This window comes from Vanacampus margaritifer, chromosome 8 (assembly GCF_051991255.1).
Source record: "Vanacampus margaritifer isolate UIUO_Vmar chromosome 8, RoL_Vmar_1.0, whole genome shotgun sequence".
NCBI lineage: Eukaryota > Metazoa > Chordata > Actinopteri > Syngnathiformes > Syngnathidae > Vanacampus > Vanacampus margaritifer.
This window is the reverse complement of record NC_135439.1, coordinates 16,601,118-16,616,276: the sequence shown is the minus strand read 5'-3', so window position 1 is coordinate 16,616,276 and position 15,159 is coordinate 16,601,118. Positions and strand designations below refer to the sequence as shown.

At 39.4% G+C, this 15,159-nt stretch overlaps 1 protein-coding gene across 8 annotated transcripts in view; it reads right to left on the bottom strand.

Annotated features, from left to right (window-relative positions):
- The window catches only part of LOC144056015 (band 4.1-like protein 1), a 77,337-nt gene extending 62,381 nt beyond the window's left edge, over positions 1 to 14,956 (bottom strand). For 7 of the 8 annotated variants that reach the window (XM_077572349.1, XM_077572353.1, XM_077572356.1 and 4 more), the window contains exons 1-2: positions 14,795 to 14,956; positions 14,478 to 14,622 (exon numbers count right to left, since the gene is read on the bottom strand). The gene's annotated coding sequence lies outside the window, so the exon portion shown is untranslated. Of the gene's footprint in view, positions 1 to 14,477; positions 14,667 to 14,794 lie in introns of all 8 variants that reach the window. The other variant, XM_077572350.1, reaches the window with a different exon arrangement.
- Positions 14,957 to 15,159: the final 203 nt, after the last annotated feature.

Sequence of the window (15,159 nt, the reverse complement as noted above, 5' to 3'; positions counted from 1 at the left end):
CTCGTGTTGCTTACTACAAGTTACTTTGATTGATTCATTTGTTCATTCATTCCGGATTTTCAAGAACCGTTTCACAATGGTACAAAAATAGGGCAAACAAAGATGTGAAACGAAGCTTCTAGATAGTATTCACACGATGCCATCTGTCCGACATTGTACTGTATGCCATGGAATGTCAAACGGGAACGGACAAAGAGGTGTCCGGAATTGCAAAGGTACATCAAAAGGATTTCCAACCGACAAAGTCTACCAAAGTGTGTCTGACCATTTTGATTAAGGTAACTGTCATTGTAAGATGGTAAAAATGCTTTTACCATAATGTGATTGTGATATATGTAAGCTGCTAGCCGTGGCTAGCTCTGGCAAAAAATAGATCTGGTGGTCAACATTTCGGTTTTGAGATCTCTCCAAATACCCTCCTTCAGGTCTCTTATTTTCCTTTCCCAGCAGCCCAAAAGTAACGAAAATAAGTGATGAATCAACAATGTTGTTGTTTTTGTTGTAACATGCTAGCGCAGCTAGCGTAGCTAGCAGGGAACTAGCTACTTGGTTTAAAAATAACCAGAGATTCTTCACCTCAAATTCACAATCAATAAATGCGCATAGCAACCAATAAAACCCGAAAGTACAGAAGACGCAAGAATGTCCATGTTTTGTGAGGCACCCTACCTCTGCCATGTAGTCCTGCTCGGGCACTATCGGCAAATGTTTGTAATACAATCGATTCCACTAATCAAGCGTTTCAACGTGTACTGCTGCAAAGAGTGTTGAGCTAAATCTTCTGCATACGTCTTGCTTACATAAAAAAAGTAACGTTAGAGGAAGCTGGGGGTGACATTCATCAATAACAAAAGAACATTCGGTGTAAAAACAATACAAACAGAACTGAGTCCGTTGGTTGGGATTGGGAAGTCGCCCCAACATGAGGGGCGGGCTCGCAATCCCGTGACGTCAGTGTATACTATGTATATGCGCTTTTTCACATTGATGGCAGAGAGTTAAAAAAAACAAAGTTAAAAAAAATTGACCATGCACTGCCTCGTAATTCGACAAACTCAAATGTTAAGCTACCTCTGTACTGGATTTGTACTTCAGGGCAGCAGTGACTTTGTCCAAAACTTACCTTTGGACAATAAATACAGAAATTCCAACTATGGTTGGTGAGATGCCAGTCTGCTTCCTGAACACTGTTAAGGTGCCTTGATTGTTGCTAGCATCTGAAATGCTTTGTTTACTGCGGTGTATTTGTTTTGTAAACTTGATTAAACACTACTGACAAGACTTTTAACGAATTAATGAATTCATTACTGGTTGACATTATCTTAACAAATATTAATAATGACACAAAAGACATCCTGAAAAATCCGTCATTGATCTCGGCTTCTCCTTCTGACATCTGCTGGGCTCCTGTTTTGATAGCTAAACAGAATAGACGGCTATTACGCTGTCAACCTCTTTAATCAGTGTTCCCTCTCAGTCAGCTCCATCACATCAATACGACAATTGCGGGTGGTGAAGGTTGAAGGAGGCTGAGGTGAAAAAATTCAAACAAAGAGTATGAAGCTAAAAGCCAAAAGCAGAGACGAATACTGAAAGGCAAAAAGTGTCAAAATGAAAATTCAATGTTGCTTCTAAAGGTACTATGGATTTTAGATGCTTTAACAAGACCCTATTTTATCTTGCAGTATTCCCACTCGTAAAGGGAATTTCAGCTCTTTTTAGAAGTACAACAAAAGAAATTGTTATATTTTCTGGCTCACTCACTCACTCATTCACTCACTCTCTCTCTCTCGCTCTCTCTCTTGCTCTCTCGCTCTCAAGACAATTAAAAATCCTGTCACACTTTAGCTACTCGTGCGTTTATTAGTCACCGGGGCGTGAAGCCAAACTAAATGTTTCAAATTTGCTACGCAGGATTGTCAAAAGTGGATAATAGCCATTTTGTATTCAGAAGGAGAAGGGTCCCTTGTATGTGACACAGCTAGATGACTGGCCAGACAAACAGGCGACACTAGCTGTTGCCATGGTTGTGATTACAGCCGAAGGCAGCAGGCGGCAGGTGGTTGTCAGGATGTGCGTTATCATCTCTGCTAAGCACACAATAACAGATGACATGCTTGGACAGATTTTCGTCTTCCTCGTATTTTGTAGTTTACATCCTTCCCACTGTATTTTTTTTTTTTTTGTATTTACGGTTACTTAAAACAAATTGTCCAGTTAGAGCTGAGATCAATGATTGACAACAACACAGTGACTCATCTTTCAGATATTTCACACGTTTACTCATTAATCAAGCACACTTACTTCCAACAACGAAAAATTATACAACCCCTACATCACAAAACGTGCCGCATTATATAAGGTCTCATTAAACAAACGTTACCTGTACAACACTTGTCATAGTATCTGCAGACTTCTTCATTAAATGTGGATGTGACGAGGGTGGCGATATGACGCAAACCTGCGCCACACATTTACAATTGAAGTGTGACTTGCAATTGGAAAATGATGCCAAGGTGACTGATCGCAGATATTTTTAGTAGGAATACAATGCACACTTTTAGAAATGTGGCCCCAGTTATGGCAGCAAAATAACACATTAAACTCACAACCAAAGGATAGAATTCAGCAGGCATGAACACAGTGTTGTTACTCTGTTGTGTAACTTGGAAAAGTGCAACACTCTGAATGTAAATGCTAAAGGTCAAAACAGCAAAGCTGTTAGATCATAATTGTCTGAAGGTATAACTTTTAGGTCAAGTCAAAGATTTGTCCAACCATAATAGCAAAAGCAACACGGTTGTTACTCAAGGAACATAATTTTTTTGTCACTTTTTTACTCGCCACTGCCACCTCTGGCCTAAAGTAGAACTGTGTAACTGTGCTTGAAGGCGGCTTCTTCTTGTATGGTTGTTTGTTTTTTTCATTTTATATCCCCAATGTCTCATACGCCCGTTAACACAACACTACACGTCCGTGGGGACGAGCATGTCGTCACTCCGAACACTCCACGCTGAAGAAAAGATACAAGCTGTTAAAAAGTCAGGGGTCTTTGTACTCATCTGGTGGAGCATGCATGATGTAGAAAAAGCATTAACATTAACATTTTAAACTCCACAGTACACCTTTAAATAAACAGGACATATTCTAAAGTAGCACTGACAAGAAACATTGAGGGCTCTATTTTCATACCCAGTGCAAGTTGAGTGCAAAGCGCGGTGTAAATGTGCGCATGGGTGCAATTTTCTGTCTTTTGGTATTTTCGCAGGCATGCACATTTAGAAACAAGCGTTTGCGCCGTTGTAGGCGTGAGCACAGCCGACTTGCTTTCCCGGCCAAAGGAAAGACGTACGGTACATGGTGAAAGCAGAACAGAAGCAGAATCGTCATTTGGTCTCGAAAATCATGACAAAAAAATACAGCTGTAGGTCATCAACCAATTACAGTAGTTTGTGTTTTCTGCAGGGATAGCCTATTTAGTACTGACTAAACTTGCAAAGCTTATGTCTGTTTGCCTTTCAGGCTCACCCTTAAACAAATTAACTTTAGGGCACACTCACTTGAAGAAATTTGTACTGTGCTTGGGTATGCTTGACACCTAAAGTGCTGTTCATTTGACAAGCGTGAGTGCTCCCTGCGTTGCTCAAGCATGACCCTGGCCACAGCGCGCTTGAAGGAGGTGGGCTTTTGCTCAAGCATGATTACTCCTTAAAACCGCTATCATTTATCAAGAGATATTGTGATTTTGACAAATGTTTGCAATTAACCAGCACAATTTTAGCGGATTCACAACTCTCTTATTTTTACCTCACCATCACTGCTGTAAATGTATGTACACATTACCAGACCAATTGCAACGACTGTAATGCCTCTCACCTGACATGTCTACCAATATTCACCATTTAAAGGTGCATTGCTGACTGCGGAGTTTAAAATGTTAAAGATTTTTCTACATCATACACAATTGCCCAAATGAGGACAAAGAGCCCTGACACATTAACTGCAACTGCACCGCTTAGCTTGTATCTTCCCTTCAGTGTGGAGTGTTCGGACATCTAGTGTTGCGCTAAGATAGCTTATGACAGAATTTGAATGAAAACTGGAAAACAAACAAACAAGAAGAGGCCAGCTTCGAGCACAGCCCAAACTCCAGCTCAGACTTAAAAAAAAAAAAAAGAAGAAAACGAAGAGTTTATTTGAGCGCCAGTACTTGCATGCGCACCATGCCTGAGCTTGACAGAGGCTACACTTACACTTTAAGCCAGATGTGGCATTCGTGAGCAAAAAGTGGCAAACTCCGCAATGGATCTTTAAGATACAGCAATAGAGGAGCACATCATTTTTGCACTAATATCACGCAAACAATGTTTTTATTCAACTCGTGTAAACATTCACAGTACAAAGGGTATGTAAAAAAGTATGTATTGTGGACTTTTGGATTTAAAAACTTCAAACCCAGATCCTTTTGCATGTGTCACATGCCAAGTTCAAATTAAATTTGAGCAAATGGGTCCTTCAAATTTATATATGATATACTGTGTGAAAGTGTTGTTGTTTTTTTGTTAACTATAATGTCTTCCCAGACACGAGAAGACAAGAACCACAGCTTTGGAGACTGAAACCCACTCTTCCTTAACACAAAGACAGCAAAGCATACATCCAGTCCCCCACCCTACAATGTTTGTATAGAGCCATTCGTCCCAATATAAAGATTAGAACTGAAAGCTGCAGCAGCTTTTGCTGTCAGATATTTGCTACGATAGTGAAGACGCTGCATGGGCAGACACAACACAGCACGTGCTGTTAGTCAAATGTTATCTGAAAAGAACAGCATAAGAGATAAGCCATGGGAAACATTTTTGTAGTTGAACTTAAAAGTTGGAATCATATTGGGAATTGATTAAATCATGATTTATCAAATATATTGCCATTATGTATGCCAATTGCCAACCTTCTTACAAAAATGAAAAATGATGCAGTGATATGAAGATGCTATGACGGACAATTGAATTACAAATCCTATAATGCAACACAACAGGTGTCTTACCAAACGTTAGGGTAGGCTACTTTGAAGGCATTCCGTAGCTCTAGCTCAAATGCTGTGTATCTTTGCTAGCACATTATTATGCTTGTTTCTTATTCACACAAACCAGGAACAGCGTGTAGCATGTAAACTTTTTACTCTCTTTAAGGACAACTCCCATACTTATTCGTCGACCAGCAACACTATCTACACTTTCTGCGTTATGCATTATCTCAGTATTTACCAACACAGCAGATATCTGTGCGTAATACCACCCTCAAACCGAGTTTCTCCGCCCACAACTTGACAGATACGCTAGGCAAAGTGCCGACTCAAACGACAGCCGGGCAACATTGACTATGTTTACATGCAGAAACCCGAATATTGCCAATATTCAATAATATTGAAAGGCCATGTAAACACGCGCAATAACCAGAATATTCGGGTTTAAAAAACGAAACAAATAAAACCTCTTCGTTATCCTTTCATAACCCGAATTCTGGTTCATATTAACGCATTCGGAATACCTCAATTGACCGAGGCATTGCTTTTCGTTGTCCGCATGCTCACTACTTCTTTGTCTTCTTTTCCTCTTCTTCACTTATTTGTATTTGCCAGGAATCTTGGTCTACGTAGTCAATGACTTGTATGCGCGCACTTGAATACATTGATTTCTCCGTGGCGTTTTCACGTTATATTGTGTCTCTATGGTGAAAATGCCAACGTTTGTGCGTTAACTATTGATGTGAGACGGACGCGACACCACTCGTAATGCTTAAACAATGTTTATATACAGTTTGCAGTGTTCAACAATACACGTCATGTGTAGGAACATTAGATGACACACAAAGTTCCGCTTTATCCAAACGAAGTAAGTCCGTGCTTATGGCGTGTAGCAACAAGAACCACACTTCTGGAGCGAAGAGGAAACGGACTACTTTATTTAGCGTAGTGAGTAACATAAATATAATGTATTTTATTGACCGTTGAAAGATAGAAGCGGAAATGACATCTATTTCTGCCATGATGTCATCTGTGCTTAGCCCAGTGGCTCTGCCCCTGTACAACGGGTTATTCCAAACGCCATGTATACGGGGGCAACTCTATCAACTTGCGCATGTAAACGTGTTATTCCGATTGTTCCACAAACCCGAATTCTGACCAAATATTGCCTGCATGTAAACGTAGTCATTGTTTGAAACAATATGACAATGCCAACGGTACGTAGCACTGCACTGAGTTTCAGCATTAGCTTCTAGTGGTACATTTTCATTCTCTTAAAGATGGCACTTATGTCTGCCATGTCAAATGGATCAGAATTTTACATTTCTAAACTAATTAGAAAATAACAACATTCTAGATCCATTCTCACTATTGGAGTGCAATGGGTTTACCGTACCAAAAGTGAGTAGAGTTTTGAGATATGCTACAAACAAACAAACATACATATCTATATAAACAATTCACTTTTTCATGATTTATGTTTGGTTGTGGGAGTAAGCTCAATTCAATTCTAAACAGTGAGCCATGATGTTAGAAAATGAAAGAGACAACAGCTGAAGCAGTTTTAATACTACCTGGCATTTAAAAAAAAAAAAAAGGTCGTCTTATGCAAGCATTTATTTTTCCATCCAATTGTTGTTTGCCGTGTCTAGACGTACCAACACCCAAGAGGAACTCCCATCCTCGTTTCTATTATTATCAGGTGTGAACCTTAAAAGTAAACCTGCAGTTTGATCATATTCAATGTTTGTATTTCCGTTACCTGCGAATGTCTATTTCAAATGGAATACGGCAAGTCATTCTGCATTTGACTGAATACCATAATGTAACAACATCACAAAACTTCTATCTCAGGAGTTCCATTCACTGAAATTAAACAGAAACTGTGAATGCCTAGAAGATAGGATAAATTCATCCATTATGCATAGCGCTTAGTCTTTGCAGGTATTGAGTGAGTGCACTACAGACAAAAGGTCAATCACACACATGACACATAGAGAAAGACAGCCATTTATACTCACGCTGAGAGAAATAGATACTTTTGATACTTTGAGGAACCTAACATGTTTTTGGGCTGAAACCAGGATACCCAGAAAGAATGTAGACAATAACATATATAATTCCCACAAAGAACAGAGCACCAGGCAGACAGACAGACCATCCATCCAATTATCGCTCTATCCATTTTCTCTTCTATTTACCCTGTTCTGGGTCATAGGTAAGCTGGATCTCATGCCCCTAGCGTGCTAGCTGATCCAAGGTTAGCTGCATTAAAAGTCACCTATGTGAGGATGCATCACAAGCCCTCGTCTCACTGAGATAGTACGTGTATCAAAACAAATGTTCTCATGGATCACGTGTAAACAAAAATGCAATGGTTATATTGAATTATTGAACATGAATAAGAACATTAAACAACACAGAAACATGTTCATGCACAATGGGGATGTGTGGACTTGAATCCATAGAGATATGCCGCAGGCAAGTTCAGTTTCCTGCTTAAGGCCAGTTCTTGTGAAGATTCAACAATTGGCACATCTCTAGCAACCAGTCACACTTTTCATACTTTATCCTGCTGCAAAACTGGCCAATCCAAGCAAAATCCCTACATCTAACTCAGATTTCTCTTCATGTAGATGATGTTTAAAAAAAACACACAATAATACCTTGTTATCCATGTGTAAAAATGTCACTAAGTAACAAAGAAGATGTGCATAGTAATCCGCATGGACGTGCACAGACAAGACTGCAAAACACAATGCGTGTACAGAAAATGTAGCATAATACCTGCAAGTGTTATCCAACCTGTCTGACAAGTTGAGAAGCATGACAGGCCAAACGTGACTGGGAGTCACCTGCTGCTGTGTATCTCATCATCTGCAGCAAACAAGACGCCATGAGCTTTTACAAATGTTTTGTTTTGGGGGAAATAAGTATTGAGCAAAATCGGAGAAGCTACTTAAAACCTGCTGCAGTGAGCACTGAGATCTATGGCCGTATACAATAAGTGGCAAAGAAACATCAGTATTGCTCCATTATGTCATAAATCACAGAACCACAAAAACAGTATACATTTCAGCCCAGTTATATTCATGGGGTCATTGTCGTCCAAAGTCACATCAGCAAGTGTAAACCCAGTTCAAAAAACTATTTGCCATGCTCTTATGCCATGCTTTTCCCTACCGATGGACAAATGAAGCTTCATGAAGCACTTGTGATATTTCTGACTCTTGGTTTAAAGATGCAATAGAAATGTAATTAATTTCAGTTGCACTAGCCTTTATTTTTAAACCAAGAGCACATCCAGAGGAGTAGAAAAATATATATCATAAAGTGCTTCATGAAGCTTCAGGAAGTTTCATATTCCCATCACTACAAACTGCATGCTTTGCAATGTGACTAATATTCTCTGAATGTCTAATTTTATGAGCTTATTCATTATCAGCACATTTTCCTCATTTCACCACCTTTTAGAGATATTGTTGGACATCCGGAAGTTGTTGTGTGTGTATGGCACAGACGTCTGAGCGGTATGGGAATATTTGGCCTGCTAATCAGCATTAAATTCAACAGTTTAGCAGTCAGTCAATAAAGCCCAGTTAGGAAGTGTGCCTTGCTGTTGGCCTCTCACGTCATCCTAGCAACAAACAAAAGTGAGTTTGCAAAATTAGACACCGGACCTGAAGGACAAACTAGCTTAGAGCGCTAGCTAGGACAAGGCTAGTACAACACAATGGGGATGGATTTAAAATGGGACCCAAGAGAAATAAACATCCTAGGTTCTACCATTTGCCAGGGTCCGGCACGGGATCCTGGAGGTTAAAGTACGGTAAGTTAGTTTCTACGATAAAGGAAAACCTTTCCGTGGATTCATACGCTCCGTCAATATGCCGGTGTAGGCTACACTCCGATTCGTTTGAAAGGCTGTGTGTAATGACGATAAAGCACTATACTATACGCTATGAATGCTCTAAATTTACCATTTAACATTTTAATAAAATGTGGAGTTTTCTTTATTTTGTTATTTAATTATTTAGTTATTTTCTAGTAAGAGCGCAAAATGTGACTTGATTCGAATGTCATTCCTTGCCATAAACACGGATGGCGAGTGGAGATTTTGGGTGTGAGTCCAAGCTCTAACGGGAAGAAAATGGAAACGCCACTAAAGAACCTCAGATTCAAATCCCCAACCCTAGATCTGCGAAGCAGATGTGCTAACGGTTAGCATCGAACAAGTGGTTAGCAGCTAACCACTTGTTCGATGAACTGCTATATTGCAAACATGCTTTTAACAATGTTAGCTTAATAAACCATGACCAAATCTAAACATATTAATTTAGGACACACCACCTTGAAGCTTAATGAAAAACATTACAATACTGTACTAAAAATGCAAACAAGCCTTTTTACACCAACACACATTAAATACATCCGCTTTGCCACATGAACCAACTCTGTTGGACGTCGCCTTTTGAGTACATTTGCTGCACCGCTAACAGCTAAGAACATGATACATGATACTAAGAGCCTGATACTCCTGTTGTTCATAGACAGCACTCAAAAAGAGTCTGGAAAACGACTGTAGGCATACAACAAAAAGGAGAATTGGGCGGCAGAACCTGCTGACTCACCATAATCAGAATAGCTGAGCACTGCTGTTGCTTGGGCTTAAGTTTCCTACCACCCCCCTCTGAAAAACTCATGCTGTACAGATATATCAGTCAGAGGTACAGTAAGAAAGCCAAAAAGATCTTTTCTTTCTGAACATCCAGTGAACTGACTAAAGCTCTGACCAGGTAGGAAAATCAGCATGAGCACTGAGGAGGGAGGGCGTGGGGGTTATACAGTCATTGTCAGTCCCAGCGCTATTAAATTTCTAATTCAGTCAATTACATGGCAATATAGACTCACCAGACACTTCATTAGGTATAGGTAATCCTTCATAATATAATTACATACAATATTGGAGCTGAGTTAAAATAATATGTTTTAAAAATGCATTTGAAAAGAGAATGGAACAAAGTAGAGCACAGCGTCACAGACCTTTGCCTGGATGAAACAATCTAAATTTGTATCAACACCAGAATTCCCAAAACACGACATTATCACAAGCTACAAACATAATATCAAAAGCCATCTGATGAAGCAAAATAAACCTGGAACGTGCTACTAAAATGTGTTTTATTAAAAACTATAAAATCCTGACGGTACAATCTTAAAGGTGTGTTCACTCAGTTGATTAGCGAAAATAGGGGGTAAAAACTTTTGGTGTCAAATTACAGTAAGTAAGAGCATGTCCATATGAACGCAACAAGCAACAGTGAGCGTATGTAATTCAGTTGATGGCCGCTAAAACTTTTGCCCACTCAAACCCTCCCTGTGCAGTGTCGAGTGTGTGGGTGGCCATACAGCCTTCTTCTGATGAATGACTATAAGTTTATCAAGCTGAATCGTTAAATCCAGAAGCTCGCACTTGACAACCAGTGTAGCAACGCCTCTAGGTGAGTCCTCTAAATGCATGCTACTGTCACCTGTTATGCAAATGTTCAACTGCCTCAAATAGGAATGGCAGCGGTGGGAGGATTACAGAGAATTTTTACCCCCTGGGATTCCCCTAAAGCGGTTGGTACAGTATCATTATTTTTCCCCCTCAAGGAGTAAAGATCAAATTATGCGAGGTGCAGAATATTTGATGCAGAAGATACATTTTAACTGAGATTTGGCTATAGGAAGTGAGCATAGACCCTACTTTCGAATGAAACAACTTAACTTTGTTATCCACAAAAAAAGCAACCTACTTGCACTCTCAGCTGCACAAGCAAGGATAACACTCAAAGCAAGTGTTAAGTGCAGTGGTTCTTCACCTTGATGGAGGTACCGAACCCCACTTTTTAATGCGCAGTCACCAATCTCTTCATTACTGAAAAATACAATGTGATGTATTTCACATAGGTACATAGGTATAGGGTATACTGATGAACAAAATGAACAGGGAGAGTAGCCTTTTCATCCAATCTGGCTCCATTCACCTTGAATTCATAAAGTGTTGTATTCCCCATCTCCAAGCGTCTTCAGGAAGTGTGCCTTTACTTTTGCCAGGCAGCTAGTTAATTGTGCTGGATTAGAATTGTTCAATTTTGCATTGCAAATCATGCAGTTAGGATGCTGACTCGCATCATTCAACTCAACACTATATTTAAAAAGCACTTTTGATTGTTTTCTTAAGAAGGGACCCTGGGGGAGAAGATACAATGAAAACAGTCGAGGACCCAGAATTGAACCCTGTGGAACACCATATGTTCAGTTATATATGTGAATTTATATTGCACATATTCATCCGACCACCTTCTTCTTTTCTTTTTCTTTTTTTTTTACAAGAAATATCATCATGAATAAATATTATCGGGTATGTGTCTTGAATGCTACTGATCCCCTGAGAGCCTGGCTGGCAACAGTAGATCGACAGCTGTTACTTTGCTTGCTTTGCTTATTTTTCAATATTTGAGACCAAGGCTACTTTGTAGTTCACTCTCCATGTTTAAAGGAATGGAATGTGCATTAAATTGCACATTGAGGTCTTTTCCATTATTAAAAAAAAAAAAGATAATAATACTTTGTCCTCATTTCTTTAATAAAACACATCTGCCCATCAAATAAAAATAATAATTAAAAAAACATTGTTAAATATGGGTGTTGAGATTTTAGGAACACAGAGATACTGCTGACCCTGGGAAATCTCTGCACCCTCTGTTTTTGTTTAAAATTAAAACTAAGATAAGTTCAAATTTGATACTTCAGATATTTTGTAATTTTGGAATACTTTATTTCCTGTAGAAAATAATTGTTAAGTTTTTAACTTTTGAAAACATGCTACTGCAGATTAGATTTTTAAAACAAAGATGTCTATTGACGAAGATTTTTTTTTAAACTCCAATATTTTACGAACCCTAAAAGTTACTTAGTAAAATTATAGTAAAATTTTGTTTGTATTTTTTCAAAATTTTGATGCCAATATTGTCCCTTTTAGTGAAAATGAATATCAGCTCCAAGTATCGGTTATTGGCGTCCTTGACTACTTATAATCGGTATCGTACCGGCCTTAAAAAAACATATCGGTCTATCTCTAGTATGACAAGTGCATGCAAGAACATTAGAAAACAAAGTACATGCAAAAAAGAAACCTAATATACAGTACGTCATAATTTCAATATCAAATTAAGTGTTTTGTGTATTCAAATGCATGCACAAACTAGGCTTGCACCATAATACAGTGAAAAATCAATAATGAATTATTAGTTCGATTCATGTTGATCCTTCCTGCTGCGTTCATTCGCAGAGCACATTGAGATGCTGAAGAGCATCGAGAAAAGATGCTGGTGCTAGCTTTCTTGGCTGTTAGAGGCATGAGTGAAATGCACACTGACGGGGCAAAGCTGATGCAGCAGACAGTCGTGTATGTGTGTGTCTGCTGTGTGTTGCTGTCTGAAAACAATGCAATTGGGCAATGAAATTAATCATGTAACGAACATACTGAGTGGAGCAGAGACCTGCGCTGACGCAGAACGTTTGTGGGCTCCGTATCAATGGTAGGTTTTACTAATAATGTAGTGCGGGGTTGTACCAACATTGGGGCAATACTAATCTGTAGCTGGCGCTATTTACCAGAAAATGTAGAAATCCACCTTACTAAGAGTCTGGAGAAGAAGAATCTCCTGAGTCCAATCAAGATGACATGTTTTTGGCAATGGCATGTTGGTTTCCCAGTGAAACGTGAGTGACTGTTTAAAATAACTTATACAGTATGTTCAGATAGATTGTTTTGGACAGACATCAATAAATTAACGCTGTTTTGCACAAGCTAAATATAAATGCATGAGCAGAATGACGAACTGAGATGTGAAACAGGAAACAGAACTACGGAGCGGCCTTCCAAATTAAAAGCATAGATTTCAAAATAAGAAATTTAAACTTCACACACAAAACAACTTGAAGAATACTTAACACTTAGTATGTATATGCCCTAACGTTTTTAGTCTAGAATTGGGGGATTTAATAAAATTAATAACATTATGTGGCTGTAAATAAAGAGGAAAAAAAATTAATAGGATGTGTGGAAAACAAAATAAGGGTACAAAATATGATTTGTTCCTTAAATGAATTAAACTAAACAAGTGTGTGCATTAAAATTTCATTCATGTTCATGGACTTTGAATGTTTTTTTCCCCATTGTTAATAAAAATATCCTGCATGCTTGATATGTATTATGATATATTTCAACATTTAGAGACTCTGATTTTAATAAATTTACCCTCCACCCCCCACCCCCACTTATAAAAGTCTTGTCAGTGTTGACAACTACTCAATAATCAAAATAATTATTTTAGTAATCGTGTAATTGTTTAGAGACATTTTTTCACTTATTTTATTTTTTCACTTATTTTATTTTTTCACTTATTTTACATGAAAGCAAACTGATTATATTTTGCATTGAATTAAAACAAGACATTTGCAAACATAGGTTGATACATGGCAGAGATGGATAATGAAAGAGACGACCATTATCCGACCAGACACCTGACACCAGGGGCCATGGTCCATTTTCGTGCAGGTGGCTGGTCGCCCCAATCAATAAATATCAATCGGCACATGTCTCCGACCGTTGTGCGCACTCCCTTCCCACGGCGACAAACGACAAATAATAATGGCTGGATGTTGGTCAAAGAAACCTTGCCAAAGTTGGGAAGTATGTACACATGCTCATGTAAACCTCTAAGAAGCTAAGTATGGAGAGTTATGTTGGGGGAGGAGTCCATAACAACAACAACAACAACAACAAAAACAAGCATTGGACGTCACCCATAAAACAAGCCTGAGCATGTAGGCAAACACAGCAAATGCAATTTCTCCCCACCACGCTGCTTGCATGTCCCAACAGTGCGTGAGTGTGTGTGTTCATGTGGGTGTGTGTAATTACAAGTGGGTGTGTTTGACAGGCTTCGGCACACACTGAAACAGCTGAGCGGAGAACACGCACACAACTTGGTCATGACAACGCACAGGCAAGAGCGAAGAGAGCAGAGTGGACCCTGCAAGATTCCAACAGCCCGCATGATGATGTCAACACAAATCGGGGCCGAGTGGGCTCACAAAGACCTTCCAAATGTTGCCGCTGAATAAGCACCATCATTCCCACGATGGCATTCCTCCTCCAGTAGAGGTCGGTAAACAAGCAAAGCCAAAGTCCACACACGTTATTGGGCGATTTTACAAAAGCACTGGAGCCTCTTTTTTTTCCGGCACTGCAATAGCACAAGCGCAGCATAACATCACAATTGTTGATTTAAATGCGTCAATGAGAATAAATCATTTCGGAGATCCATCTAACATAAGCAAGACGGATTTTATGACGACATATGCACGTAATGGGGAGGGAAAACATAATTCAACATACCTTGTTTAAACGACATTCAGGAGGAGAGTGGGGTGATTGTCGCACACGGCTTAAGTCACTCCTCAGCGTTTATTTCCTCCGCGGTGACGAAAAAAAAAAGAAAGGGAGCTTGCGTACGTGCGTGCGTGTTTAGCCGGTGAATAGCCTAATGACAGAGAGCGGAGGAGGAGAGAAAAAGAGGGAGGGACGCTGTCAGATGGAGAGGCAGGAGGGAAAACGACGCATGCATTTAATTTTTGAGTTTGGAGCGGAATTTATTAAACATTATTTTTTTCAAGAAATGTACGTCAAGCTATCCAACCCGCAAGTATACTCACATTTCGACCAAGGTGCAAACAATCCATGACATGTGTGTCAAATGCAATAGTTGAGCACCGTTAAATGGCTATTCCGATGTTTCAAGTTCGCATCTTGTTTTTAAATGAAATATCTTAAAAGGTCCACCTTCCATCAGAGGGCTGCTGTCATTTCGCGCAATGTCGTCAGAACACTTCCCCTTGATTGCATCACCAAGTCAAACATCACAAGCTTCGCCTTCGCGTGATTGGATTTAGCTGCACAAAAGCCACTGCAACCGCAGTCATCTTTTTCAAGAGCACATATTATGTGCAGGTACCCGTTGCAGGTGATTTGCAGGATGTTGGCCATGCCCTGGTGGAGCTTTCGGCTGTTCGACAACAAA